The sequence below is a fragment of the Chiloscyllium plagiosum genome, unplaced genomic scaffold (genome assembly GCF_037043375.1).
Source record: "Chiloscyllium plagiosum isolate Xiang-an unplaced genomic scaffold, Cpla_swu_hap1 HiC_scaffold_10, whole genome shotgun sequence".
NCBI classification, from domain to species: domain Eukaryota; kingdom Metazoa; phylum Chordata; class Chondrichthyes; order Orectolobiformes; family Hemiscylliidae; genus Chiloscyllium; species Chiloscyllium plagiosum.
In genome coordinates this window covers 4,875,342-4,902,995 of record NW_028270148.1, presented here as the reverse complement: position 1 = coordinate 4,902,995, position 27,654 = coordinate 4,875,342, and the positions used below count along the sequence as shown (strand labels likewise).

At 44.1% G+C, this 27,654-nt stretch overlaps 1 pseudogene; it reads left to right on the top strand.

Annotated features, from left to right (window-relative positions):
* Nucleotides 1–781: 781 nt before the first annotated feature.
* On the top strand, nt 782–27,373 carry LOC148148892 (uncharacterized; annotated as a pseudogene).
* The last annotated feature ends 281 nt before the right edge of the window (nt 27,374–27,654 follow it).

Sequence of the window (27,654 nt, the reverse complement as noted above, 5' to 3'; positions counted from 1 at the left end):
TTCTTGAACAACTACAGTCCATTTGCAGTAGGTAGACCTTTAATGCCCTTAAGCAGGGAATTCAAGGATCTTGACCCAATGACACTTAGGAACATTGATATAATTCCAAATTAGGATGGTGAGTGGTTTAGATGGGAACTTGCAGGCAGTGATGTTCCCATGTATCTGATGCCCCTGTCCTTCTAAATGGAAGTCGTTGCGCATTTTGATCTTGCTGCAGAAGAAATTGTGCCCAAAATGTCAATGCATTTCTGAAGAGATTTAAATAATAGTATTGTACACATTGCATATTTAATTATTTTTGCTTATGTTGATGGATTTTGTTTGGTCAGAAACCGTCACACATGTAGTTCTATGGTTTAGTGTAAACCTGTTCTCGCTTTTTAACTCCTACCACCCTGACAGATTCATTCCATACAGCAGTACAGAGGATCTGTTCGTGTGGGAATAAGCTTATTCTGATCTTTTTCTTTAAAGATCCAATCCTTCTCCAGTCTCCAAACCTGGAACGTGTCACCGAGGGTCACACTGCCCGGTTAAAGTGCACCAGGTGGAACGCCACAGTGACACACCAATGTTCAGTAGTACCAGGAGCAACAAGGGAATAAAATAGAGTGGGTTTTAACACATGATGTGAGGAACATCGCAGGAAGGAGCCCAGGATTCACTGACCGATTTCAGCCTTCCAGAAACCCCTCCAGTAACAACTTCAATCTGACCATCACAAACGTGCAGCCCAGTGACACTGGGGTCTATTGCTGCTCAGTGTTGGAAAGTATCAATGGGAGAGGAAGCCAGCTCAATATCACCAGTAAATAGAGTTTACATGACAATCACCTTCAACAATAACATCTTGCCCAATGAATGGATTGGAGATCAGTTTGTGATCAAGAAGATTGAGGAGGTGATGGAGAGTGATCTTGGGGATGGATTCTCTGTGGGGAGGAAGCTGAGCTCAGGTGCAGTAATTTATTTAATTGGTTTGTGAGATGTGGGTGTTACTGGCTGGGCCAGCATTTATTGCCCATCCTTCATTGCCCTTGAGAAGGTGGTGCTGAGCTGTCTTCTTGAACCACTGCAGTGGCCCATTGGTTGTCATTCCTGGGTTTAGGTCGGGCTCCTACACAACCTATTAAGACCCTGCTAAACGGTTGTTCAAAAGCTGTGATCAGGATTTCAGGTGAAGCTTTAACTGAGGGTTGGAGATTTCCCAAGTCCTGACATGGACCAGCTTGTCTGGTAAAATTTAACAGCTCTATCTAATCTTGACCAATAAATTTTTAAAAATATTTTAGCTTGTGTTCCTCATCCATAAATGACCTGCCATTGGAATTTCATGAGCTAAATTGTGAACATTCATTCTGATCCTCAGATGGAGTGACCACCTGATGGATCACTGTCCATTCCTCATCACCTGGTATTTCCTCATTAATGCTTTACCTTTCAAGTAATAACACTCAGGGATTCTTCTGATTCCAATTCTCAGGAGGGTATTTGATAAAACTCTCCCAAGTCAGGATTTATTTCTTCCATTTCTGCTAAAGAAGATATTCTGAACATATCAGTCTTCTGTTTCTCTTCATTCTTTTCATCGACAAGTTTTTCAAAATTGAGTCTGATAACAGTAACTCCAATCAAACGCATTGTTTCATCAACCACTTTTCCCATTGTTCTAACTGTGTGAACCTGACATCTAGTCACTATACCATCAGGAATCAATCCAGAATACTCCCCCCATACCATTTCAGTCTATTTCACCTCCATTGTTGTTAAACCATCCTTGGTAGCTAATGTGTTTGAATCTGCCAAGTCATTCCAGAAAAATAAATTCCCTAATAGGAATGTATTACACTCTTCCAACTACAACAACTCCATAGACCAAGTCATTTATTAATTCGGCTCTGTTCAGTGATACTGGGGTGTAAGCACCAAGATTGCCTGCAATAAGTATTTTCTCATTCATTAACCCTTCAGGAAAATAAACAGTCTCATCAGTGGCTGACTTGTTTAATTCTCTCTCAAAATCTATATTGGTTTACCTTTTTGATTTGAAACTGAAGGAGACACCGTTCCTTTTGAGATGGAATTCTCAGAACATCACATGGTCTGAATTTATTAAGGCTTTTTTTTAATGATCCTCTTGTTCTTTATTTCTGTGATTTGACTCTAAGCCAGGGTGTACTGGTGTTGAAGGAGGTTCAGATGATGATTACAAGAGTGATCCTGACAATCAAGGGCTTGTCATATGAGGAATAGCCGATGGCTTTGGGCCTGTATTCAATGAAGTTTATAGGGAAGTTGGGGGGGGGGGGGGGGGGATCTGATGCAAACTTACAGAATAAAAGGCCTGGATAGAGTGGATGTGAAGAAGATGTTTCCATGGGTAAGAGAGACTACGGTCCAAGGGCACAGCCTCAAACTGAAGGAACGACCCCTTAGAACTGACATGTGGAAGAATTTCTTCACTTGAAGGGTGTTAAATCTATCAAACTCTTTGCTGCAGAGGGTTGTTGAGGCCAAGTCATTGAGCGTATTTAGAGACAGATATATTTCTTGATTTATAAGGGATCAAGGATTACAGGAAGAAGACAGGTGAATGTGTTAAGAAGCATACCAGCCATGATCAAATGGCAGAGCAAACTCGATGGGCCAAATGGCCTTACAACACTCCATTATCTCATAGTGCTTTGGTTTAAAATGTCTTGTTTATTTTGAATACTTACCTCTACTTTTTCACTCTTACAATCTGTCATTTCTCATTAAATTTAAATTGGAGTTGTTCACAACCTTCAAACTAAATTTAATTTATTCACACTATTCCCTTAAAGCTGTAAATGTCTCTGACCTTGGAACGTGTCACCGAGGGTCACACTGCCCGGTTACACTGCGCCATGAGGAACATGGCAGTGACACAGACTGATGTTCACTGGCACCGGGAACAACCAGGACATAACACAGAGTCGGTTTTAACACAAAACATGAGGAACAACACTTAAAATAGAGCCCAGGGATTCACTCAACGATTCCAGTCATTAAGAGACCCCTCCAATAACAGCTTCATTCTGATCATCACAAACATGCAGTTCAGTGACACTGAGGTCTATTATTGTAAAATGTGGGGAGATATCAGTGGGAATGGAACCCAGCTGACTGTAACACGTAAGTCCTGTTTACCTTAGAATAATCTGACACAGTAACCTTTTCCACATAGATTTATTGGAGAGGAGAATGTGTTAAATTCCTCTGGTACAGAGAAAGCAGAGAGCTCAATATAAACATAGAATAGTTCTCTTCTTTTACTCACAGATAGAATAAACGGTTTCTTCTCTTGGACCAGTTCCTCAATCTCAAACTCTTTCTCTTCTGCTTCTCCATCTCGTTTGTTCTCAGTGTTGTATTGAACATTCTCCTGTCTCTGTCTGGTTTTGTTTCATTCAGTCTTGGCTAATGGCCACCACTAGTTGGGCCAGCACTTATGGTCCATTTTGAATGGTCCTTGAGAAGAAATGTCTTCACCCAGAGAGTGGGGAACCTGTGGAATTCTCTGTCACAGGAAGCATTAAGGCCAAAATATTGAATGATTTCAAAAAGGAGTGAGATAAAGTTCTTTCGGCTAATGGGATCAAAAAGTATTGGGGAAAAAATGTGAACAGGGGACTGAGTTGGATGATTAGCCATGATTATGTTGAAAGGCAGTGGAGACTAAATGGGCAGAATTACCTACTCCTCCTCCTTTCGATGCTTTGAGACTATGATGAATGGAAACATTTCAGTCATGATCAAATTGCAGAACACATTCAATGGTCTGAATGACCTCATTCTGCTCCTATATCTCATGGTCTCATGGTCTAATGGTCTCATGGTCTCATGGTCTCATGGTCTTTGTTTCAAATGGGAAATTACAAACTCTCAGCTCTTGAGACTTTGGGTAATCATTTCCCACAACTCCTTGATGCTCAATGACACTCCCATCTCTACCTCTGATGTCCTTTGCCTGAGCTAAAACCTTCTTCATCCCATCCTGGTTACACCCCTTCTTATGACACTCATTCATTCCTTTAGTCTAAAAGACACAGAAAGAGGGACACAAGAACAGGAGTAGGCCAATCAGCCCATCAAGTCTATCCATCCTGTCAATTAAATAATGCTGATGGATGATCGAATATTATCTCAACTCAACATTCCGACTTATTCCTGTTCACCTTTAATCCCTCGGGTCATCAAGAATCTTCCTCTCTCGGCCTTAAAAACATTTAAGGATTCTGCATCCACTGCCTTTTGATGAAGGGAATTCCAAAGACTCACAACCCACTGAGAAAAAAAACATTTCCTCATCTCTGTCTTCAATGTGCACTTCCTTATTTTTTAACTGTGACCCCTAATTATAGAGCCATACGGCACAGAAACAGACCCTTTCTTCCAGCTGGTCCATGCCGAACAGAATCCCAAACCAAACTAATCCCACCTACCTCCTCCTGGTCCATACAACCTCCAAATCTTTCTTATTCATGTATCAATAAAAATGCATTTTAAATGTTGCAATTGTACCCACATCCATCACTTCCTCAGGAAGTTCATTCTGCACACTAACCACCTCTGTGTAAAAAAAAATGCCTCTTATGTCTTTTTTATAAATTCTTTCCGCTAACCTTAAAAAAGGGTGCTCTTGAGTCTTGAAATTTCACATCTTTGGGAAAAGACAACTATCATAAAGTCTACCTATACCTCTCACTGTTTTATAAACTTCTATAAGGTCACCGCTCAACCTCCTTACGCTCCAGTGAAAAAAGTCCCAAACTATCCAGCCTTTCTTTACAACTGAAATCTTCCATACCCAGCAACATCCTTGCAAATTTCTTCTGTACCTTCTCCAGGTTGATTCAAGACTCTCTCTGAAGAGGAACCATCCTTTCCATGTCCTTCTGATCAAGTCCCCTCAGGATCTTACAGGTTTCAATGAAATCCCCTCTGAGTCCAATGGGATCCAGAGTGAACACATCTGGAGGAAGGGTTTGCCGTTTGAGGAAGTTTAGATCCAAGTTGAGGAGCTGGAGTCTGAGCTGCAGACATTGTGTCACATCAGGAAAAGGGATTGGTTCCCTGAAAACCTTTCTCCATTGGATTAGGGAATTGGAGATTAGTCATGGATCAGGGACAGGAAGCTGTGACTGCAAGTGAGGATGGTATGGGTCCCAGGCCTTTCTAACAATATCACAGGTTTGTGTTTGGGTCCTGACCCCACACACTCCCCGACCCTGTGATAATAACCTGGGTCAGGAATGGAAGAGAAAGTCTGAGTTTCCGATCAGAAGGACCTCATTTTGCCATTGTTGACTCAATTCCAGGCAAGTGCAATCAGGGACTATCTGGCTCAGAGACAGAATCTGAGAACCACAGAAACATTTCAGTGTAGAAGGAGACCGTTCAGCCCATCCTGTCTGCACTGACTCTTCAAATGAGCATCATTCCTGATTGCCAATGTCCTGCTCTCTCCCCACAGCCTTGCACTCTCTTAGGATTTAGAATCGAATGGAGCAAGAGTGAATCAGAGAGAGTGTGCTCAGGGAGCATTGATTGCAGGCTGTTTGAAACTTTCAACATTTTTCTTTTGGTTTTCTGTGAGAATGAAACTTTTTAAATGGCTGCTTGCTCTCTTCCAATCAGTCAGTTGTGAGCATTGTGAACTTCTCTCAATAGTTTATTCACAAAGTGAATCATACCAACAAATTGGAAATCATTCAGCTAATGGTTATATTTCAGATCATTCCCTCTCAAATTACAAATAGCAATATCGACACAGGAAGATTCAGTTCATCCTCTCCAAGTCATCATTGGCCATTTTTGTGTTTTTATTGAAGAAAATCTGTGAGGAGATGCCTGGGAGCTGTCAACGTGTGAACCTGATATCAGGGGTGGGTAAGTTGTTGGAGGGGATTCTTACAGACAGGATTTGCATGCATTTGGAGAGGTAAGGACTAGGTATAGTCAACATGGCTTTGTTTGTGGGAAATCGTGTCGCACAAAATTGAGTTATTTTTGAGAATCTAAGCAAAACGATTGATGATGGCAGAGCAGAGGACATTGTCAACATGAACATTAGTATCTCCTTTGACAAGGTTCTGCATAGTAGATTAGTCAAGTGAGATCACATGGGATTCAGAGAGTGCTTTCCAATTGGAAACAGAATCAGCTTGATGGTAGAAGATGAAGGTGGTGGTAGAGGATTATTTTTTGGAGGCCTGTAACCTATGGTGTACTGGAGGGAATAGTGCTGAACCATCTTTCTTTTGTCATTTGTATAAATGATTTGAAAAGGAATATAAAAGGCATGGTTCGTACATTTGTATATGACACCAATATTGGTGGACAGTGAAGAACATTATCTAAGATTACAAAGGGATCTTTATCAACTGTGGCAATGGGCTGAAGAGTAGCAGATGGAGTTTAATTTGGATAACTGTGTGGTATTGCATTTTGGTAAGACAAACAAGGGTCTTCCATAGTGTTATCAAACAGTGACCTTGGAGTTCAAATACACAGTTCTTTGAAAGTAACATTGCAGAGAGACAAGGTGCTTAAGACACGATTTAACAAGCTTGCCTTCATGGTTTAGACCTTTGGGTATAGGATGTGGGATGTCAAATTGAGGTTGTACAGGACATTTGTGTTTCCACGGGGTACCGTGTACAGTTCTGGTAGCCCTGCCAGAGGAAGAATATTATTAAATTGGTCAGGGTTCAAAAGATTTACCAGGATGTTGCTGGGAATGGAAGTGTTGAATTATAAGGATGGGCTGGCTAGCTGGGGACATTTTCACTGGAGCGTAAGAGGTAAAGGTGTGACCTTGTAAAGATTTATGAAATCATGAGGGGCGTATCTAAGATTAATAGCAAAGGTCTTTTTCCTAGGTGGTTAATTTCAAAATTAGGGGGCACATTTTAGTTTGTAGAATTGAGAGACGTAAGAGTTGAGAGATATAGCTCTCTGAAATGTGTGTCAAGTTGTTACAATGGCATTTCCCTCACTTGCCTTCACTGCTCTAACATGTCAGTTTTTGAGTTGGAATATCATGTTGAGATTGTAGGACATTGGTGAGGCCTCTTCTGGAGTACTGTGTGCAGTTCTGGTCACCCTACCATCAGAATGATATTATTAAGTTGGACAGGGTTCAAAAAACAGCTATCAGAATGATGTTGGGAATGGAGTGTTTGAATTATAAGGATGGGCTGGAATGCCTGGGGATTTCCCCAAAGGGTGAAAGGTGACCCTTGACAAGATTTATAAAATCATGAGGGGTGCAGATAAAGTGATAACAAATGTCTTATCCCTTGGGTGAGGAAGTTCAGAATTACAAGGAAACATATTAAGTTGAGAAAAGCTTTAAAAAGGCCATTACTGGTATCTTTTTTTACAGAGAGTGTGGTTCATGTGTGGAATGAGCTGCCAGATGAAGTGGTGGATGTAGATACAGTGACAACATTCAAAAGAAATTTCAACAAGTGCCTAAATAGGAAAGGTTTGAAGGGGTAGACCAAACGCAGACAACTAGGACTAGTTCAGCTTGGGAACATGGTCGGCATGGACTGGTTGGACAGAAGAGTTTGTTTCCGTGCTTTCTGTCTCTATGACTCTACTTAACCAGAGAGAGATTTTATAAAATGTTACAATTCAAGTTACATTTTTCTTTCTCTTCAATATGAACAGATCCATTGGTTGATCCAGTTCTCATTCAGGATCCAGTAGTCAGCAAGGTAGCAGAGGGTGAAACTGTCAAGTTCCAGTGTGCCATGTACAATGCCAGTGTGATTGACACTGTGCCCATTGGCACTACCAATAACCTGGCAGCAACAGGGAGTGGGTAATAAGCCACTTTGTGAATGGTACCCTCACCAAGGCCCAGGCTTTCCCCAATCGTGTTGAGCTTTCCAGAAATGTCCGCAGGAACAGTTACATTCTGAGCCTTGTGAATGTGACTCTCAATGATACTGCTGTGTACAGCTGCAGTGTGTGGAGCTACATCTATGGAGCAGGGAGCCAGCTCAATGTAACTGGCAAGTCAATGGGAGGGAACACTGGTGTGACCAGGGGAGGGAGCACCTGGCTGCAGTGCTTCATCAGTGGAAGTGCAGAATGGTCATCAAGACCAGGTATTCCCAAGGCAGGATGGGGAGTGGCTTGGAGGGGAACTTGCAGGGGGTGGTGTTCCCTTGTAGCTGCTGCCCTTGTTCTAGGGAGAGGAAGTTGTGAGTTTGGAAGGTGCTGTCTGACAATCTAAGGTGAATTTCTGCAGTGTATCTTGCAGATAGTACACACTGCTTCTACTGAGCATTGGTGGTAGAGAGAGTGAATGTTTGTGGATGTGTGCCAGTCAAGCAGGCTGCTTTGTCCTGGATGATGTTAAGCTTCTTGAGTGTTGTTGGAGCTGCCCCCATCCAGGTAATTAGGGCGTATTCCATCACACCCCTGACTTGTGCCTTGTAGATGGTGGATAGACTTTGGAGGTCAGGTGAGTTACTATTCTGAGGAACTCAAAATTAATGTTGTTGACAATCTTGGACATTGCTCAGACTGAAGAGACTGTGTGTGTGACATTCTGATATTTTACCTTTCTCTGAATGTATGCTCTTCACCTCATTTACCTTATTTCATCACCCATCTTCATTCCAAGGGAGACTTGGATAAACTGCAGAATTGGGCTGAGAGGTGGCAAATGGAGTTCAATGCAGATAAATGTGAGGTGATTTATTTTGCAAAGAATAACAGGTAGGCAGAATATTGAGTCAAAGGAAAGATTCTTGGTAGTGTTGATGTGCAGAGGGATCTTGCAGTCCATGTATATCGATCTCTGAAAGTTGCCACCCAGGTTGATAGTGCTAATAAGAAAGCCCACTGTGTTAGGTTTATCGGTAGAGGGATTGAGTTCTGGAGCCGTGATGTCCTGCTGTAACTGTACAAAACGCTTGTGTGGCCTCATTTGGAGTATTTTGTGCAGTTGTGGTCACCCCATTACAGGATGTGGAAGCATTGAAAAAGGTACAGATGAGATTTACCAGGGTGTTGCCTAGTCTGGAGGGAAGGTCTTATGAGGAAAGGCTGAGAGACTTGGGTCTGTTCTCATTGGAGAGAAGAAGGCTAAGAGGGCACTTAATAGAGACATACAAGATGATCAGTGGATTAGATAGGGTAGACAGTAAAGAGTCCTTTTCCTTGGATGTTGACATCTGTTTGTAAGAGGGGGCATAGCTACAAATTGAGAGATGATAGATTTAAGACAGATGTCAGATGCAGATTCTTTACTCAGAGAGTGGTAAGGGCGTGGGATGTCCTGCTTGCCAATGTAGTTAACTCAGCCACATTAGGGGCATTTAAACAGTCTTTGAATAAGCACATGGATGATAATGGGATAGTGTAGGGTGATGGGCTTAGATTAGTTCACAGGTCAGCACAACATCAAGGACCGAAGGACCTTTTCTGCGAGGTGTCATTCTATGTTCTATAATAATAGCCCTGCAGTCTGGGTCCTTCCAATGATAAAGAGACATTCTGAAGTTGTTCTTTGTTTCTGTATTAGCTTATCCTGGACAGCATTCCAGTGAGTCGGTGACTATGAGACCAGGAGAAATAGGAACCCGAGAAGGCCATTCAGCCCATCGAGCCTGCTCTGTCATTTAATATAATCATGCCTGATCCAACATTCCTCACGCTCTTATCCTGTAACTTTTGATTCCCTGGCTGATCAAATATCTATCTGTCTCAGCCTTAAATATACACGAGGACTCTGCCCCCACAGCTCTCTGTGGCAAGGTATTCCAAAGACTCACAACTCTGAGAAAAACAATTCCTCCTCATCTCAGTCTTAAATTGCAACCTTATTTTTCTGAGATATGCCTCTGATCCTGGACTTGTTCTAGCTCCATTCGAACATTAGCTTCTTTCTCGGTCTTTACCAGCAGACAGTGCAGCAAGTTTTTTTGAAGAAATCTCTCCCTTCCACAGTCACAAATAACAACAACTTGGCCAAGTATCCCACCATGCCCTCGGGTTTTGGTCACATTCTTTCCTTTGTTGTTCAGACAAATTCTGGCCTTTTTAGCAAATGATCCAAGTATTTAGAGCATTCTTTCTGTCTTTAAGCTAGCCTCAAAAGTCTTTAGTGTAAAGTGTAAAGTCTACCAGCGCAAGTGTCTAAACATTATAGCGTTGTTTGTGGCAAATGTGTGATAACGCTAATGTGTGGCATTTTTTTAGAAGCCCTGTTGAAGACTATAGCACTGTGTGTGCAACAGTGAATGGTAAGCAAATTAATTCAATCATTATCACAATATTTGCTAGGAATTACTCTCTGTTACAAATATCCATTTTACGTGGTTAGATTCATGATGTGTTTAATAAGCTAATGGTCAGAGCAGGTCATTTGTCTGATTGACATATTTATTACAGTGAGACGAACATAGAACATAGAATACAGAACATAGAACAGTACAGCACAGTACAGACCCTTCAGCACACAATATTATGCCAACCATTTATCTTAATCTCAGATCAACCTAATCTATGCACCCCTCAACTTACTGCTGTCCATATGCTTGTCCAGCAGTCACTTAACTGTCCCTTAACACAATCATTAAAACAATGTTTCGCCCACATTCCTATCATTATTCGTTGTAGCCGCATCCACAGAATTATACTCCAATCTCAACACTTTAATTTTCCAATGAACTGACTCCTGCTCACTTCCCTGTTTTGAACTGTGAAAGCAATTCCATGATTTTTGTCTGAATCCAATTGCATGAATCAATCACTGTTCCAGTGGCTCAACTTTTTTCAGTTCAAACAACCTGAAGGTTTCCCTTACAGGTTCTTCCTGTTTGGAAAAAAAAACACAGGCTGGAAAAACAGTGCTGCTGTGTTGACTGGCATCTTCTCCATTGAAAATTCCAGCTGGGAGAGAAACTCAAATTTCATTCTGAATTCAAATCTTGGTTATTTTGAGCTTAATCTCTGTTTATTTTTTGAACTGAACTCAAAACAAAATTCAAAGCTGAATTTACATTGCTTGTCATAAACTCAGAAGTATATCCAACTGATTTCTGTAATACTCCAGAGATTGTCCCAATTCACTGGTAACAGTCACGTGTCTTTTTAGAATTATTGCATTGAATTACTGTTCCAGAATGACTTTCAGACCTTTTAAAGGAATCTCAACAATGCAAATCCATGTTCACGTGTTGCTTTTTAAATCATTCTAAATTTCAAAACTGATATATATTACACACCATTCATCACAAAAATGTTCGATCAAAGATAAGGAGAGAGTTGCTCACTGGACAGAGTTGCTAAGATCTGGAACACAATCCCTGAAAAGGTGTTAACAAATTTGAAGAGGGGTTTGGACAGGTATTTGAGGATGAGGACTGTCAAGAGAGGGCTGTGGGGTTGAGCACAATAACTCTTTAAAAGATCTAATGCAGGTGTGATTGGCGGATGGTGCTCTCTCTCTGTGCTGAGTTTGTCTGATTGACATGATGAACGTTATAACGGAGAGCAGTGTCTAGGATTCACACCAGGTGCCTTCCTCTAAAACTGCCCAAAGTCACACTGGCATTTTCCCATCACCAACTTTCCCAGTTTAAAGAGCTCTATTGTGACTTGGCTCCATTCTGAAGAGGTAAAAACAATGACTGCAGATGCTGGAAACCAGATTCTGGATTAGTGGTGCTGATGAAGGGCTTTTGCCTGAAACGTCGATTTTACTGCTCCTCAGGATGCTGCCTGAACTGCTGTGCTCTTCCAGCGCCACTAATCCAGAATCCATTCTGAAGAGGTTTCATTCTGTTTTCTTTCAGATCGAACACGGAGCAGTGAGCGAGCAGCAGTTCCTCCTGTTGTGGTAAGGAAATGGAACACCACTGTTGGTTTTTGCTGCATTTTGAGAAACAAGAGCAACATCCGGGAGGAACATTAGTATCACCAGAATGATTACAAATCATAACTCGTAACACACACTGTTCCACAAAAGGCTCTGACTGAAAATAATCAAAGAGCAGTCAATCATTTCCTTATTTTTAATCTTGGGACAAGTTGCATGAACAGAAATGTCCACAACTTTCGAGTGCCTGGGAAATGCTCTCACATTTTGTGGGATTACCATCACAGACAGAATGCCCTGGGATCTATGTTCCTCCTAATGGATTGTTCAGGTGCAGGGGGACTCTCTGAGGGCTGAGATTAAGAAGGGGGAATGAGCCAGTACCTTGTGGCTGTAATTCAATCTCAATTCCAACTTCCTTCGCCATCTCCAATGTTCTTCATTCCCTCAGTATAAAACTGATTGGTGTCTGGTGTCTGTGAGGAGCTGAAACCCACAACAAGCCCTGGGTCAGGAAGATTCAATTCCTGCTCTGCTCCAAATGAGCTACTGCAGTTGGGGGAGAGAGGAGCGTGGCTCCATTGACCTCAACACCTGAGATTAAGAAGGGGGGGATGAGCCAGTGTTCCAGCTTTTCCCTCCCAGATCATGTTCCGAACATTCTTGGATAGCAACCAGGCCTCAGTAGGGACTCTCTTGCTGCTCACTCAGATGGATGTCAATTCAAGCCTCAGTGACAACTGAGCACAGATTTTGGGCTGACCCTCCAGGGCAGTACTGAGGGAGTGCTGCTCAGTAAAAGCTGCCCCTCTTTTGGGCAAGGAGTGAAATCTGGATCCTCTCTGCTGCCTCGGATGGATGTAAAATATCCCTGGGCAATACTTTGGCAGAGAACAGAGAGGTTCTGCTGAACTCCCTGGGTGATGCGTGTCCATTCCCCAACATTCACCAAAGCAGACTATCTGCTCAGCGCTACTGCTGCTGGGATCTTGCTGTGTACAAATGAGCACCTCCCGATGTCTGTGAGGAAATTACTGAGTGATGTTCATGTTCGATTCCAGCTGGCTGAAGGGGAATGTCATTATGCTGAGGTTCACTTTCACCGACAAGGAAGCAGCCAGCTGACAGTGACAACTGCTGAAAGGAGCTCGGAGTACGCAGTTATAAAATGGTCAAGAAGCTGTAGTTCAACAGGACCCTTTCATTCTGCAGCAAGGAGCAGTTAAGAGCAGCTCATTCGAGCAGAATCATCTCAGCTTCAACTTCACATTCACACTTCAGATTCAGGCTTCCTCACCAACAACCATCTCATATCCATATATTCCGAGACCCAGAGATTTACTGGGCACTCAAACTGTCCCAGCCACTGAGGTTACTGGGCATTCAGACTCTCTCAGACCCTGAGATTACTGGGCACTCAGACAGTGCAGCAGCTCAGCATGGGGGTGAAAGGTGCAGGAGGCAGTTCAGTCCCTCACTGAGATTATTTGGAACACAGCCCTCTGCTGCTCCCTCTAACATTGTGCGGAACAACAGCAGGGACATTGTGGGAACAGCTTGAATTGTGAGTTCCCTCCAAGTCCCAGTCCATCCTGATTTGGAATCTCAGCCTTTCCTTCCTCAGCACTGGCTCTGGTTATTGGGATTCCCCAGTTAGCAGCCAGCACTGGGTCAATAGATAGCCCAGGCAGAGCTGAGCTTGATCAGGATGAGGCAAGTCATGCCTTAAACTGGAGACATTCGTCACATTGTTGGGAAAAATAATGATTGACAGTTTGATCATTAAAGTTGGAAGATCCCCAGAGTGTTGCCTGGATCTCTGGTAAAATCGTCTCATGATAATCCCACTCCGACATTGCCTGCTGCTCAGTGTGATTGGCTCGGTTCCTGTTTTCATTGAAGTTTAAATCTTGCCTGGCAGTTTGAGTTGGTTTAATTTTGCCAGTTGTTTCTGAACTGTTGCCCTCATTTTTCCTATACAGGAACATAGGAGCAGAAGTAGACTATTCAGCCCCTCGAGTCTGCTATCCCATTCAGTAAGATGGCTTCTGATCTGGTTGTGTTCTCCTTCCACCTTCCTGTCTGACCCTTGACCCTTCTCGGAAGGTTTCTGCTGAATTCAGAAGATCTGTTTCCCTTCCTTTACTTCCAGCATTTTGATGGTGAAGGTGGAAGGGGGTAGCCAATGACCATTCCTTCTTCCAGCCCTCTCATCCCTGCTATCTCATCTTTGGTCTTTCCATTCCATACCCTCCATGTTCTCCCTTCTCCACTTCCTTTCCTTCTGAGTACTCCCTCCCTCCCTTCCAGCTCCTCCCACTCTCATCCTTTCCCAAACTTCTTCTGTCTCTCTCTTGTCCCTCTCACCCTCGCATTATTTCTAGCCCTCTCTGTGGTGGCCATTCCCCCATCACCATCGCCCACAATATTTTCCTCAGAAGCCCTATCCAGCTGTGGCTTTAATGGCTGATCATCCCATTGCTCTGAATGGGTCAGGGATAATCTCGTTTCAGACCCTCACAATGTACTCCTCTCATCCTGGTCCCTCCCCCTCCCTTCTCCAACCAGCTTCCTCTTCAACATTGCTTTTCCAGAACTTACAATTGGCATAGAAACCAGGACACATTCCCTGAGCCTGATTGGTGATGACTTAAGATCTCCTGGTATCAATCCTTGGTATCTGATTGGGATCCAGTCAATGTGGGAGAAAGAGGAACACCGGATTGGGTCAGTATATATGTTAGTGAAGCAGCTCACTGGCTTCACTGTGAGCCTCAGGAATGTTGGAGCTGGCTGGGAGATTGGGGTGTTCAAGGGTCAGTGGTTCCCTGCCCCTGACTCTGTTTGACCAATCTTCCCACTTCTGATCCTGTCACCAATGGCCCAGAATATTCTAGCCCTTTGGGAGTATAAATGAATGGGATGTGCTCTTGTGTAGCAGAGGCCTGGAGTGGGTCTCGATGCTGTGACTCAGGGACTGGAGCTGGAACATGGAGCTCTCTGCTCCTGCACATTCACATTGAACCTGATCCCAGCAGCCACTTCACTCCAGAACAATGCAAACATGGAATGGGGGGGGGGGGTAAACTGCAGGCAGCTGGCTCAGACAAGGTGTACAACTCAATGATGAGATGAATTGGTGCCTGAGACCACAGATTATTTGAGAGCTCACCACAAGAGAAAGGATTTGATGCCATGATTGTGGCTGCAGTTCCCTCTCCACAACTGCTCTGTAGCATTTATCCCTGTAACCACTTTCAGGAACAACTCTCTGATCAAAGTTTATGCGAAGATTTGTAGCTCGGGTGCTCGTTGTTGTGGTTCTGTTCGCCGAGCTGGAAGTTTTTGTTGCAAACGTTTCATCCCCTGGCTAGGCGACATCATCAGTGCTTGGGAGCCTCCTGCGAAGCGCTTCTTTGATGTTTCCTTCGGTGTTTATAGTGGTCTGTCCCTGCCACTTCCGGTTGTTGGTTTCAGCTGTCCGCTGTAGTGGTTGGTATATTGGGTCCAGGTCGATGTGTTTGTTGATGGAGTTTGTGGATGAATGCCATGCCTCTAGGAATTCCCTGGCTGTTCTCTGTCTGGCTTGCCCAATGATAGTAGTGTTGTCCCAGTCGAATTCATGTTGCTTGTTGTCTGCGTGTGTGGCTACTAAGGATAGCTGGTCGTGTCATTTCGTGGCTAGTTGATGTTCATGTATGCGGATTGTTAGCTGTCTTCCTGTTTGTCCTATATAGTGTTTAGTGCAGTCCTTGCATGGTATTTTGTACACTACATTCGTCTTGCTCATGTTGGGTATCGGGTCCTTCGTTCTGGTGAGTTGTTGTCTGAGCGTGGCTGTTGGTTTGTGTGCCATTATGAGTCCTAGGGGTCGCAGTAGTCTGGCTGTCAGTTCTGAGCCAGGGGACGAAACGTTTGCAACAAAAACTTCCAGCTCGGCGAACAGAACCACAACAACAACTCTCTGACACTGAGCTGATGGTGAATACTCAATGCAGATCAGTAAACCATCAGCTGCATGCCTGCTCCTGAGGATACAGCTCCCTTTAACTGTAAACTGTCTTGATTTCTTAGTCTGTCTGTGAGATTGTTTGTCTAATCAAACCTGCTTTTTTGCAGTTAAATAAATTACACCCAACATTTGGAGATGGTTTAAAATAAAGTCAATCCAAATTATTCCTTATGTGGCAAAGAGAGAGTCTCATATCAAATCTGAACATTGATCATTTAAAAAAAGTAAAATCGTTATTTTAAATAGAAAGTACAAGCAAAGAGTTGGGCATTATTCAGTTACAGACAAAGGGCAATACACACAGATTATAACACTGTCCATTTGCAGAGGTTATGAGGACCAATCACCCTTTGCAGTGTGGATCACGTGACCTACAAACAACATTTCGTTAAACATCTTCAGCTGCTTCATCATTAACCTTCCCTCCATCATAAGGTTAGAATTGGTGCTGTTCTCCAATGATTTCAAAATGTTCAGCACCATTCACATCTCCTCAGAAACTGAAACAATGCATTTCCAAATTCAGAAAGAGCAGGACAGAAGCTAGGAGTTCTACAGTGACCAACTCACCTCTTGACTCCACAAAGCCTGCCTACCATCTGCAAACCACAAGTCAGGAGTGTGATGGAATATACCTTACTTTAGTGGATGGTGCAACTCCAATAATACTTAAGAAGCTTGACACCATACCGGACAAAGCAGCCCACTTGATTGACACTGTTATGAAGTTGAAGGCATGTACTGTGCCTTAAGGGAGAGTGAATACTGTCCTGAACTGAACGCTTACAAGAACCTGTGTATATGACTAGGTGGCAGTCCCAGAATGTACTGGAAAATTGAAAATGTCAAACAGATACCTGAGTTTTGATTGCTGATTTGACAACAATTTGAATTTAACCAATCAGTTTAAATTATGCCTCAGAATACTGAAACCGAATTGAGTTTAAATTTATTGTTTTGCCAACATCGAACCAATGAGATGATCTGAGGTTGGAGATATAAAAATGCAGGCATTTTAAAAATTGGAGAGGGAGCAACAGCTATCGAGAGAGACCCAAGAAATGAGGAAACTCTCTATCAAAGATACCATTTTTCATGAAACATACTCGCAGTAAAAAGGAGGAAGATGACCCAGAGAATTCAGCAGCCGTAAGAGTGAAGTCACTGAAGATGACAACGGCTGCATGGTTTTGAAATTAAGTTGATGTAATTTTAATAAGTGTCTTATTGGAACATTATATTGTTATAGAGTTGGAAGCAGGTAATAAGCAGTTGAGAGAAAGGGGAGGCTAAGAGTTGTGAATAATTGTTTAATGTTCACTTTTACAGTTAAAAAATAAGTTGATGTTATTTTCTTTAAATAATTCTTTAAAAGTTCTCTGTCGCTCATATTTTGACAGACTAAGAGGTGAGGTGAGCTTTTCTGGGTGTTTGGTTAAGTAACAGAGGGGTTCATCGCTGTGTCGTAACAGCACCACATCCGTAAACACCCATTCCCTTCTCCACCGATGCTCAGTAATAGTAACATATACCATCTCCAAGATGCTCTGCAGTAATTCACCAAAGATCCATAGACAGCATCTTCCAAACCCATGTCCACATCTGCCTAGAAGGACGAGGGCACCAGACATATGGGAACATCAGCCTCTGCAAGTTCCCCTCCAAGCCACTCCCCATCCTAACTCGTAAATATATTACCATTCCTTCTCTGTTGCTGGGTCAAAATCCAGGAATGCACTTCCCAAGTGCATTGGAGATCTACCTACAGCACATGGATTGTCATGGTTCAAGAAGGCACCTCACCACCAGTAATTGCAAAATAATAACAATAATGGTGATGATAATAATAGAAATCTCAATGCAGATAGACAGAGTCATCATTATCATGAATACAGGATGGATTCACAACAGGAAACAGGGATAAATTAGTCTCTTTCAGGCTGTGACTAGTGAGATCTTTCATCCATTTGTTCATGGATATCACTGGCTAGGCAGCATTTATTGCTGACTCTGAAGTACTCAAAGAAGAGATACGAATTAATCAAATTAAACTATGCTTCAGGACTCACATTAGGCCAGACAGGGTAAGGATCAGTGTTGAAAATTCAACTATTTAAAACTTATATCAACGAGTGTGCATGATCTGGGAAGAGTCCCCTGCAATTAGTATCACAGTGACACATTCTGTGAAGAGAGTCCTACAGTCAGTATCATAGTGAGACATTCTGGGTAGAGTGCCCTGCAGTCAGTGTTATGAAGTTGAAGGTGTGTCCAGGGATGGCAGGGTTACAGTAACAAGAACTTTTTAAATCCAAAGCAGGGATTCATCACAATGTCTCTGATCATCCTTATGTTCCAAAAGCCAGGCATCGCATAGAAAGATGGCTTATTTAGTTTAGGTTTTGGAAGTTTGTTCAGAGCCTGTTGAACCACAATTTAAAAACAGTATTAGTTTCCAAAATTAATCTTTACACAAATGCAGCAACAAAGTAAAATTTCAGATGTTCTGGGTTTATCCAGGAAGTAACTCAGTGGTTCCTGCCTGGAAGCTCCCAGCCTCTCACCAGCCGGTGGGGAATTTGTGTATCCCAGAGCCAATGACAGTTGAGGCTGCAGTTGATCTTAACACCTTGAGGCTACAAAGAAAGTGCTGTCCATTATTCATTGGTGTGTGTGTGTCAGACATGACCAATAATGGCCTTTGACCACACTGCACTCACTGCCCACTATCAGTTCATGCCACCATCAGGGAAACTAGTAATGGGCAATAAGAGCTGGCGCAGACAACCATACCCATATCCCCAGAGTGATTGCAATAAACACAGGGCCATGTTGAGTGAAGGTTTATTTTTATTTTGTTCCTGGGCCAGCATTCACTACTCATCCCTAATTGCCCCTTGAACTGACTGTCTTGTTAGTGTCTTTTCAGAGGGTTGTTTAGAGGCAATCACATTACTAGGAGTGTGGGGTCACATACAGACCAGCCCAGTTATAGAACATACATAGAACATAGAAGAATACAGCGCAGTACAGGCCCTTCGGCCCTCGATGTTGCGCCAATCCAAGCCCACCTAACCTACACTAGCCCACTATCCTCCATATGCCTATCCAATGCACGTTTAAATGCCCATAATGAAGGAGAGTCCACCACTGCTACTGGCAGGGCATTCCATGAACTCACGACTCGCTGAGTAAAGAATCTACCCCTAACATCTGTCCTATACCTATCCCCCCCCCTTAATTTAAAGCTATGCCCCCTTGTAATAGCTGACTCCATACGTGGAAAAAGATTCTCACTGTCGACCCTATCTAAACCCCTAATCATCTTGTACACCTCTATCAAGTCACCCCTAAACCTTCTTTTCTCCAATGAAAACAGCCCCAAGTGCCTCAGCCTTTCCTCATACGATCTTCCTACCATACCAGGCAACATCCTGGTAAACCTCCTCTGCACCCGTTCCACTGCCTCCACATCCTTCCTATAGTATGGCGACCAAAACTGCACACAATACTCCAGATGCGGCCGCACCAGAGTCTTATACAACTGCAACATTACCTCAGTACTCCAGAACTCAATTCCTCTACCAATAAAAGCCAATACGCCATATGCCTTCTTCACCGCACTATTTACCTGGGTGGCAACTTTCAAAGATTTGTGTACATGGACACCAAGATCTTTCTGCTCATCCACACTACCAAGTATCCGACCGTTAGCCCAGTACCCCATCTTTTTCTTACTCTTACCAAAATGAATCACCTCACACTTAGCTACATTGAACTCCATTTGCCACCTTTCTGCCCAGTTCTGCAGATTATCAATATCCCGCTGTAAGCTGCCACATCCTTCCTCACTGTCTACAACTCCTCCGACTTTCGTATCATCCGCAAACTTGCTCACCCAACCTTCTAACCCCTCCTCCAGGTCATTTATAAAAATGACAAACAGCAATGGTCCCAAAACAGATCCTTGCAGAACACCGCTAGTGACGGCACTCCAAGATGAACCTTTGCCATCAACTACTACCCTCTGTCTTCTTCCAGCCAGCCAACTCCTAATCCAAACCTCCAACTCACCCTCCATGCCATACCTCCGTATTTTTTGCAGTAGTCTACCATGGGGAACCTTATCAGACGCCTTACTAAAATCATATACACCACATCTACTGCTTTCCCCTCGTCCACCTCCTTAGTCACCTTCTCAAAGAATTCAATAAGGTTTGTGAGGCACGACCTGCCCTTCACAAAACCATGCTGACTATCCTTGATCACATTATTCCTATCCAGATGTTCATAAATCCTATCCCTTACAATTCTCTCTAAGATTTTACCCACAACAGAAGTGAGACTCACTGGCCTATAGTTACTAGGGTTATCCCTACTCCCCTTCTTAAACAAGGGAACCACATTTGCTAGCCTCCAATCTTCTGGCACGACTCCTGTAGACAACGAGGACATAAAAATCAAGGCCAATGGCTCTGCAATCTCCTCCCTTGCTTCCCAGAGAATCCTAGGATAAATGCCATCAGGCCCAGGGGACTTATCTATTTTCAGCCTTTCCAGGATTTCCAACACCTCTTCTCTACATACCTCAAAGCCATCCATTCTACTTAATTGTGACTCGGTACTCACATCGACAACAATGTCCTGTTCCTGAGTGAATACTGACGAAAAGTATTCATTCAGTGTCTCCCCAATCTCTTCAGCCTCCACACGCAACTTCCCACTACTATCCTTGACTGGACCTATTCCTACCCTAGTCATTCTTTTATTCCTGACATACCTATAGAAAGCCTTAGGGTTTTCCCTAATCCTACCAACTAAGGACCTTTCATGTCCCCTCCTTGCTGCTCTTAGCTCTCTCTTCAGGTCCTTCCTGGCTACCTTATAACTCTCAATCGCCCCAATTGAACCTTCACGCCTCATCTTTACATAGGCCGCCCTCTTCCATTTAACAAGGGATTCCAATTCCTTATTAAACCACGGCTCCCTCACACGACCCTTTCCTCCCTGCCTGACGGGTACATACTTATCAAGGACACTCAATAGTTGCTCCTTGAACAATCTCCACATATCAATTACACCCTTGCCTTGAAGCTTACTTTTCCAGGCCACACATCCTAAGTCATGCCTCACCGCATCATAATTTCCCTGCCCCCAGCTATAACTCTTGCCCTGCAGTGCACACTTATCCCTCTCCATCACTAGAGTAAAAGTCACCGAATTGTGGTCACTGTCCCCAAAGTGCTCACCTACCTCTAATTCTAACACCTGGCCTGGTTCATTACCCAGAACCAAATCCAGTATGGCCTCACCTCTTGTTGGCCTATCTACATATTGTGTCAGGAAACCCTCCTGCACACATTGGACAAACACTGACCCATCTAACGAACTTGAGCTATAGCTTTCCCAATCAATATCAGGAAAGTTAAAGTCCCCCATAACAACCACCCTATTACTTTCACTCTTCTCTTGAATCATCCTCGCAATCCTTTCTTCTACGTTTCTAGGACTATTAGGAGGCCTGTAAAAAACTCCTAACAGGGTGACCTCACCTTTCCTATTCCTAACCTCAGCCCAAACTACCTCTGATGGTGAGTCTTCATCCATCGTCCTTTCCACAGCTGTAATACTATCTTTGACAAGCAATGCCACACCTCCCCCTCTTTTGCCCCCACCTCTGACCCTACTAAAACATTTAAACCCTGGAACTTGCAACAGCCAATCCTGTCCCTGTTCTACCCATGTCTCCGTAATAGCCACAACATCGAAGTCCCAGGTACCAACCCACGCTGCAAGTTCACCGACCTTATTTCGTATACTTCTTGCATTGAAGTATACACACTTCAAGCCACTTTCCTGTTTACAGGCACCCTCCTTTGAAAATGATGCCATGTTCCTAACCTCCCTACACTCCAGGTCCTGCACCCTAAAGCTACAGTCTGGGTTCCCAGAGTTAGTTTAAACCCCCCCCCCAAGAGCACTAGCAAACCTCCCACCAAGGATACTGGTGCCCCTCAGGTTCAGGTGCAGATCATCCTGTTTATAGAGGTCCCACCTTCCCCAGAAAGAACCCCAGTTATCCAAATACCGGAATCCCTCCCTCCTGCACCATCCCTGTAGCCACGCATTTAACTGTTCTCTCTCCCTATTCCTCGACTCTCTATCACGTGGCACAGGTAACAAACCAGAGACAACAACTCTGTTCGTTCTAACTCTGAGCTTCCAACCTAGCTCCCTGAAAGCCTGTCTAACATCCTCAGCGCTCCTCCTACCTATGTCATTGGTGCCAATGTGGACCACGACTTCGGGCTGCTCCCCCTCCCCCTTAAGGACCCGGAAAACACGATCAGAGACGTCATGTACCCTTGCACCTGGGAGGCAACATACCAAACGTGAGTCTCTCTCGTTCCCACAAAACCGCCTATCTGTGCCCCGAACTATTGAGTCCCCAATTACTATTGCTCTGCTCTTCTCCACCCTTCCCTTCTGAGTAATGGGGACAGGCTCCGTGCCAGAGGCCTGAGCCCCGTTACTTACCCCTGGTAAGTCCCCCCCCCCCCCCCCCCCACAAGTATCCAAAACGGTATACTTGTTCTTGAGGGGAACGGCCGCAGGGGGTCCCTGCACTGGCTGCTTCCTCCCAGTCCCCCTCACTGTCACCCATCTATTTGCCATCTTTGGAGTTACTACTTCCCTAAAGCTCCGATCTATGACCCCCTCTGCCTCCCGAATGATCCTAAGTTCATCCAACTCCAGCTCCAGTTCCCTAACGCGGTCTTGGAGGAGCTGGAGATGGGTGCACTTCCTGCAAGTGTAATCAGCAGGGACGTCCATGGCATCCCTCACCTCAAACATGTTGCAAGAGGAACATTGCACTGCCTTCACTGCCATCCCTCTGAAGGTAACCTTTTATATAAAAAAAAACTAGGTCTAAAGAATACAACAAGCAAAATGCAGCACTTACCTACTTACCACAACGGGTCTTATTATTTAGGTTAGAGGAGGAGGGCGGGTGGGAGGCACTACCTCCGTAGTGCCTCGGGTTCTTCTCCTGCTCGCTTTTATAGGAAAAAACCTACCCGGCTGCCCCTCCGGTCTTCGTCACTTCCCCCTGCTGCTCCCGCTCTTTCTGTAAAAGAGAGAAAAAAAAACACCGCTGCCCGCTACCGGTAAGTAATTTTAAAACAAACAGTCTTACCTTAGCTGCTGCTCGCACTCAAAGTTATAACCAACAGGTTTCCCTCTCTGACAGATGTGTTCATTAACTGGGAAGTTATTGATGACCATTGACCAGGTTTCAATTGTCACCATTAGGTTGGGTTTTTAATTCCACTTCATTGGTTGTTGTTCTCAGTCTCACAGTCAGTGTGTCAGGTCATCTGTCTGAGACATGGAGGACTCAATGAATGACAGGACACGAGGAAGCTCAGAGGGACAGAGGGAGCTTGGAGAGCTTATCCAGAGATCCCTGAAGGTGGCAGGACAGGGTAAAAGGGTTGATACGAAGGCAAATGGGATACTTGCCTTTATCAGTCAAGGCATAAACTGTAAGAGCAGGGAGGTGATGTTGGGGTTATACAGGACATTAGTCAGGCCACAGCTGGAGAACTGTGTGTAGTTCTGGTCACCACACAATAGGAAGGATGTAATTGAAATTGAGAGGGTACAGAGGAGATTCAACAGGATGTTGCCTGGGATGGAGCATTTCAGTGATGAAGAGAGGCTAGATAAGCTTGGGCTGTTTTTTTTGGAGCAGAGAAGGTCATGGGGTTTGGGAATCTGAGTGCAGTGCAGAAGATTAGAAGTGGCAGAGATAAGAGGAATAGCAACAGCCATTTCCCTACGGAAGGCAAATTCAAAACTAGAGCACAGATTTTTAAAGTGAGAAGAGAAAGATTTAAAAGGGACCTGGGGAGCAATTTTTTCACAGAGACTGATTCGTATCTGAACTGACAGAGAACATGATAGATACAGGTACAGTTACAACATTCAAAAGACACCTGAACAGGTCAATGAATTGGAAAGGTTTCATTGGATACAGGCCAAATGCCCGGCAAATGGAACCAGTTTAATTTGGGAAATGTGGTCGAATTGGACTGAAGATTCTATTTCCATGCTGTATGACTCGATAATTCTATAAAAGGCAGGAGGTTGAGAGGGGAAAGGTCTTTTCACACAAAGGATGGTGACAATCTGAAATGTACTGCCTGGGAAGAGAGCTGAGGCTGGAAATCTCACAACCTTTGAAATGTCCTTGCAGGAGCAACTGAAATGTCACAACATTCAAGGCTGTGAGCATAGTAATGGCAATTGGGACTAGAGTAGGTTCAATGGAGTGTTTGATGGGACCACTTGATGGGCTGAAAGGCCTCTCCTGTACTGATTGAATCTGTTATTCTACATGCTGATAGCATCATCACTGCATCACACCCTATGACCTGAGAGTACAAAGGTCTCCGACTCTATCTTGCAACAGATCATATGAAGCATGAGAAATAATCCTGCTCTCTGTCACCCAATCACTATTGTTAGCCCAGATATTGCCGTGCCTGAAGATGGTCATGTTTATGTATAATAGGAGCCCCTTCCATTTCTGAAGCAGCTGTACATAATAGTACCTTTTAGACTCGTGAATAACACAATCCCCATTCCCAGATTCTCATGTTCTCAGAGAAAGCACAAACATTGCTGTGGTAAAAACAATGGCTGCAGATGCTGGAAACCAGATTCTGGATTAGTGGTGCTGGAAGAGCACAGCAATTCAGGCAGCATCCAAGGAGCAGTGAAATCGACGTTTCGGGCAAAAACACTTCATCAGGAATAAAGGCAGGGAGCCTGAAGCGTGGAGAGATAAGCTAGAGGAGGGTGGGGATGGGGAGAAAGTAGCATAGAGTACAATAGGTGAGTGGGGGAGGGGATGAAGGTGATAGGTCAGGGAGGAGAGGGTGGAGTGGATAGGTGGAAAAGGAGATAGGCAGGTAGGACAAGTCTGGACAAGTCAAGGGGACAGTGTGGAGCTGGAAGTTTGGAACTAGGGTGAGGTGGGGGAAGGGGAAATGAGGAAACTGTTGAAGTCCACATTGATGCCCTGGGGTTGAAGTGTTCCGAGGCGGAAGATGAGGCGTTCTTCCTCCAGGCGTCTGGTGGTGAGGGAGCGGCAGTGAAAGAGGCCCAGGAATTCCATGTCCTCGGCAGAGTGGGAGGGGAAGTTGAAATGTTGGGCCACAGGGCAGTGTGGTTGATTGGTGAGGGTGTCCCAGAGATGTTCCCTAAAGCGCTCTGCTATGAGGCGCCCAGTCTCCCAAATGTAGAGGAGACCGCATCGGGAGCAACAGATACAATGAATGATATTAGTGGATGTGCAAGTAAAACTTTGATGGATGTGGAAGGCTCCTTTAGGGCCTTGGATAGAGGTGAGGGAGGACGTGTGGGCGCAGGTTTTACAGTTCCTGCGGTGGCAGGGGAAAGTGCCAGGATGGGAGGGTGGGCTGTAGGGGGGCGTGGACCTGACCAGGTAGTCACGGAGGGAACGATCTTTGCGGAAGGCGGAAAGGGGTGGGGAGGGAAATATATCCCTTGACCTTAAATTTACCTGGACCATCTCTGACACCTCACTCCCCTTCCTGGACCTCTCCATCTCCATTAATGACGACCGACTTGACACTGACATTTTTTACAAACCCATCGACTCCCGCAGCTACCTGGATTACACCTCTTCCCACCCTACCTCTTGCAAAAATGCCATCCCGTATTCCCAATTCCTCCGCCTCCGCCGGATCTGCTCCCAGGAGGACCAGTTCTACCACAGAACACACCAGATAGCCACTTTCTTTAGAGACCGCAATTTCTCTTCCCACGTGGTTAAAGATGCCCTCCAACGCATCTCGTCTACATCCTGTACCTCCGCCCTCAGACCCCACCCCTCCAACCGCAACAAGGACAGAACGCCCCTGGTGCTCACCTTTCACCCTACCAACCTTCGCATAAACCAAATCATCCGCATAAACCAAATCATCCAAATTTCCACCACCTCCAAACAGACTTTTTACCTCTACTATTTCATTCTTTTTGTGGCTAGTTGATGTCCATTTACCTATTCAATGATCATTTAAATGCCCTTCAAGTTGACGAGTCTACTACTGTTGCAGGCAGGGCATTTCTTACCCCTACTATTCTCTGAGTAAAGAAACTACTTCTGACATCTGTCCTACATCAATCACCCAATTTAAAGCTATGTCCACTCTTGCTAACCATCAGCATGCAAGGAAAAAAGTTCCCATTGTCCAACTTATCTAAGCCTCTGATTATAGTGTATGTCTCAATTAAGCCAACTCTCAACCTTCTTCTCTCTCGTGAAAACAGCCTCAAGTTCATCAGTCTTTCCTCATAAGATTTTCCCTCCATACCAGGCAACATCCTACTAAATCTTCTCTGAACCCTTTCCAAGGTTTCCACATCCTTTTTATAATGCGGTGACCAGAACTGGACGCAATACTCCAAATGTGGCTGCACTAAAGTTTGTACAGCTGCAGCATGATCTCATGGTTCTGAAACTCAATCCCTCTACTAATAAAAACTAACACACCAAATGCCATCTTAATAACCCTATTAACCTGGGTGGCAACTTTCAGGGATCTATGTACATGGACACAGAGATCTCTCTGCACATCTAAACTACCAAGAATCTTACCATTTGTTCAGTACTCTGCATTCCTGGTACACCTTTCAAAGTGAATCACCTCACACTTTTCCACATTAAACTCCATTTGCCACCTCTCAGCCCAACTCTACAGCTTATCCATGTCTTTCTGTCGCCTAAAACATCCTTCGTCACTATCCACAACTCCATCAACCTTAGTATCATCCGCACTAGGTCGAGATATTACCCAAGATAGCATGAACTGATATGTCCTTTGTTAAGTATTTGAGATTTTACCAGCTTTCAGACTAGTTTTAATTTAATCACATATTTTCTCTTAAAGTTGAAAATGCCCCAGTCCTTCTCCAGTCTCCAAGCCTGGAACGTGTCACTGAGGGTCACACTACCCGGTTACAGTGCACTATGAGGAACGCTGCAGTGGCACACACCGATGTTCACTGGGACCAGGAGCAACCAGGGAAGAAAATGGAGTGGGCTTTAACACATCACGTGAGGAACATCACACAATGGAGTCCAGGGTTCACTGTGTAATTCCAGTCTTCCAGAGACCCCTCCAATAACAGCTTCATTCTGACCATCACAAGCACGCAGCCCAGAGACACTGGGGTCTATTACTGTAAAGTGTGGATTGATATCAGTGGGACAGGAACCCAACTGACTCTAATGGATAAGTCCTGTTTACATGATACTAACTGATCTCTGATTGTGTGGGTGATGGACAGGCTGCAATTTGGGGATCCAATCCTAATATTTGCTTTTTATTTTTAATTTATGTTTTAAAATGTCTTCCACAATCTCAAAAACAATGTTTCTACTTGAGCTGTAAAGTGTCTTAAATGAATTAAATCAGTAGTTCTATATTTCACTTTTTCTTCATTTCGTGATTGTTGGCGAAATATCCCAATATATTATTCACCAAATTAAAATATCAAGAGCCCAGTGATCCCCTCCTGATTTGCTGGGGGTGATTGTGGTGATGAGTCTGTTCATCTGTCAAAGGGACACTCCTCAGGAAGGTGCAGTGTAGTCTGTGTCTCTCCACCTGTGTGTGACGTAGGGCTTTGGACTAAGGCCTCTGAGGGAGGGATCTAGCCGCTTCAGGGACTTTGGCTG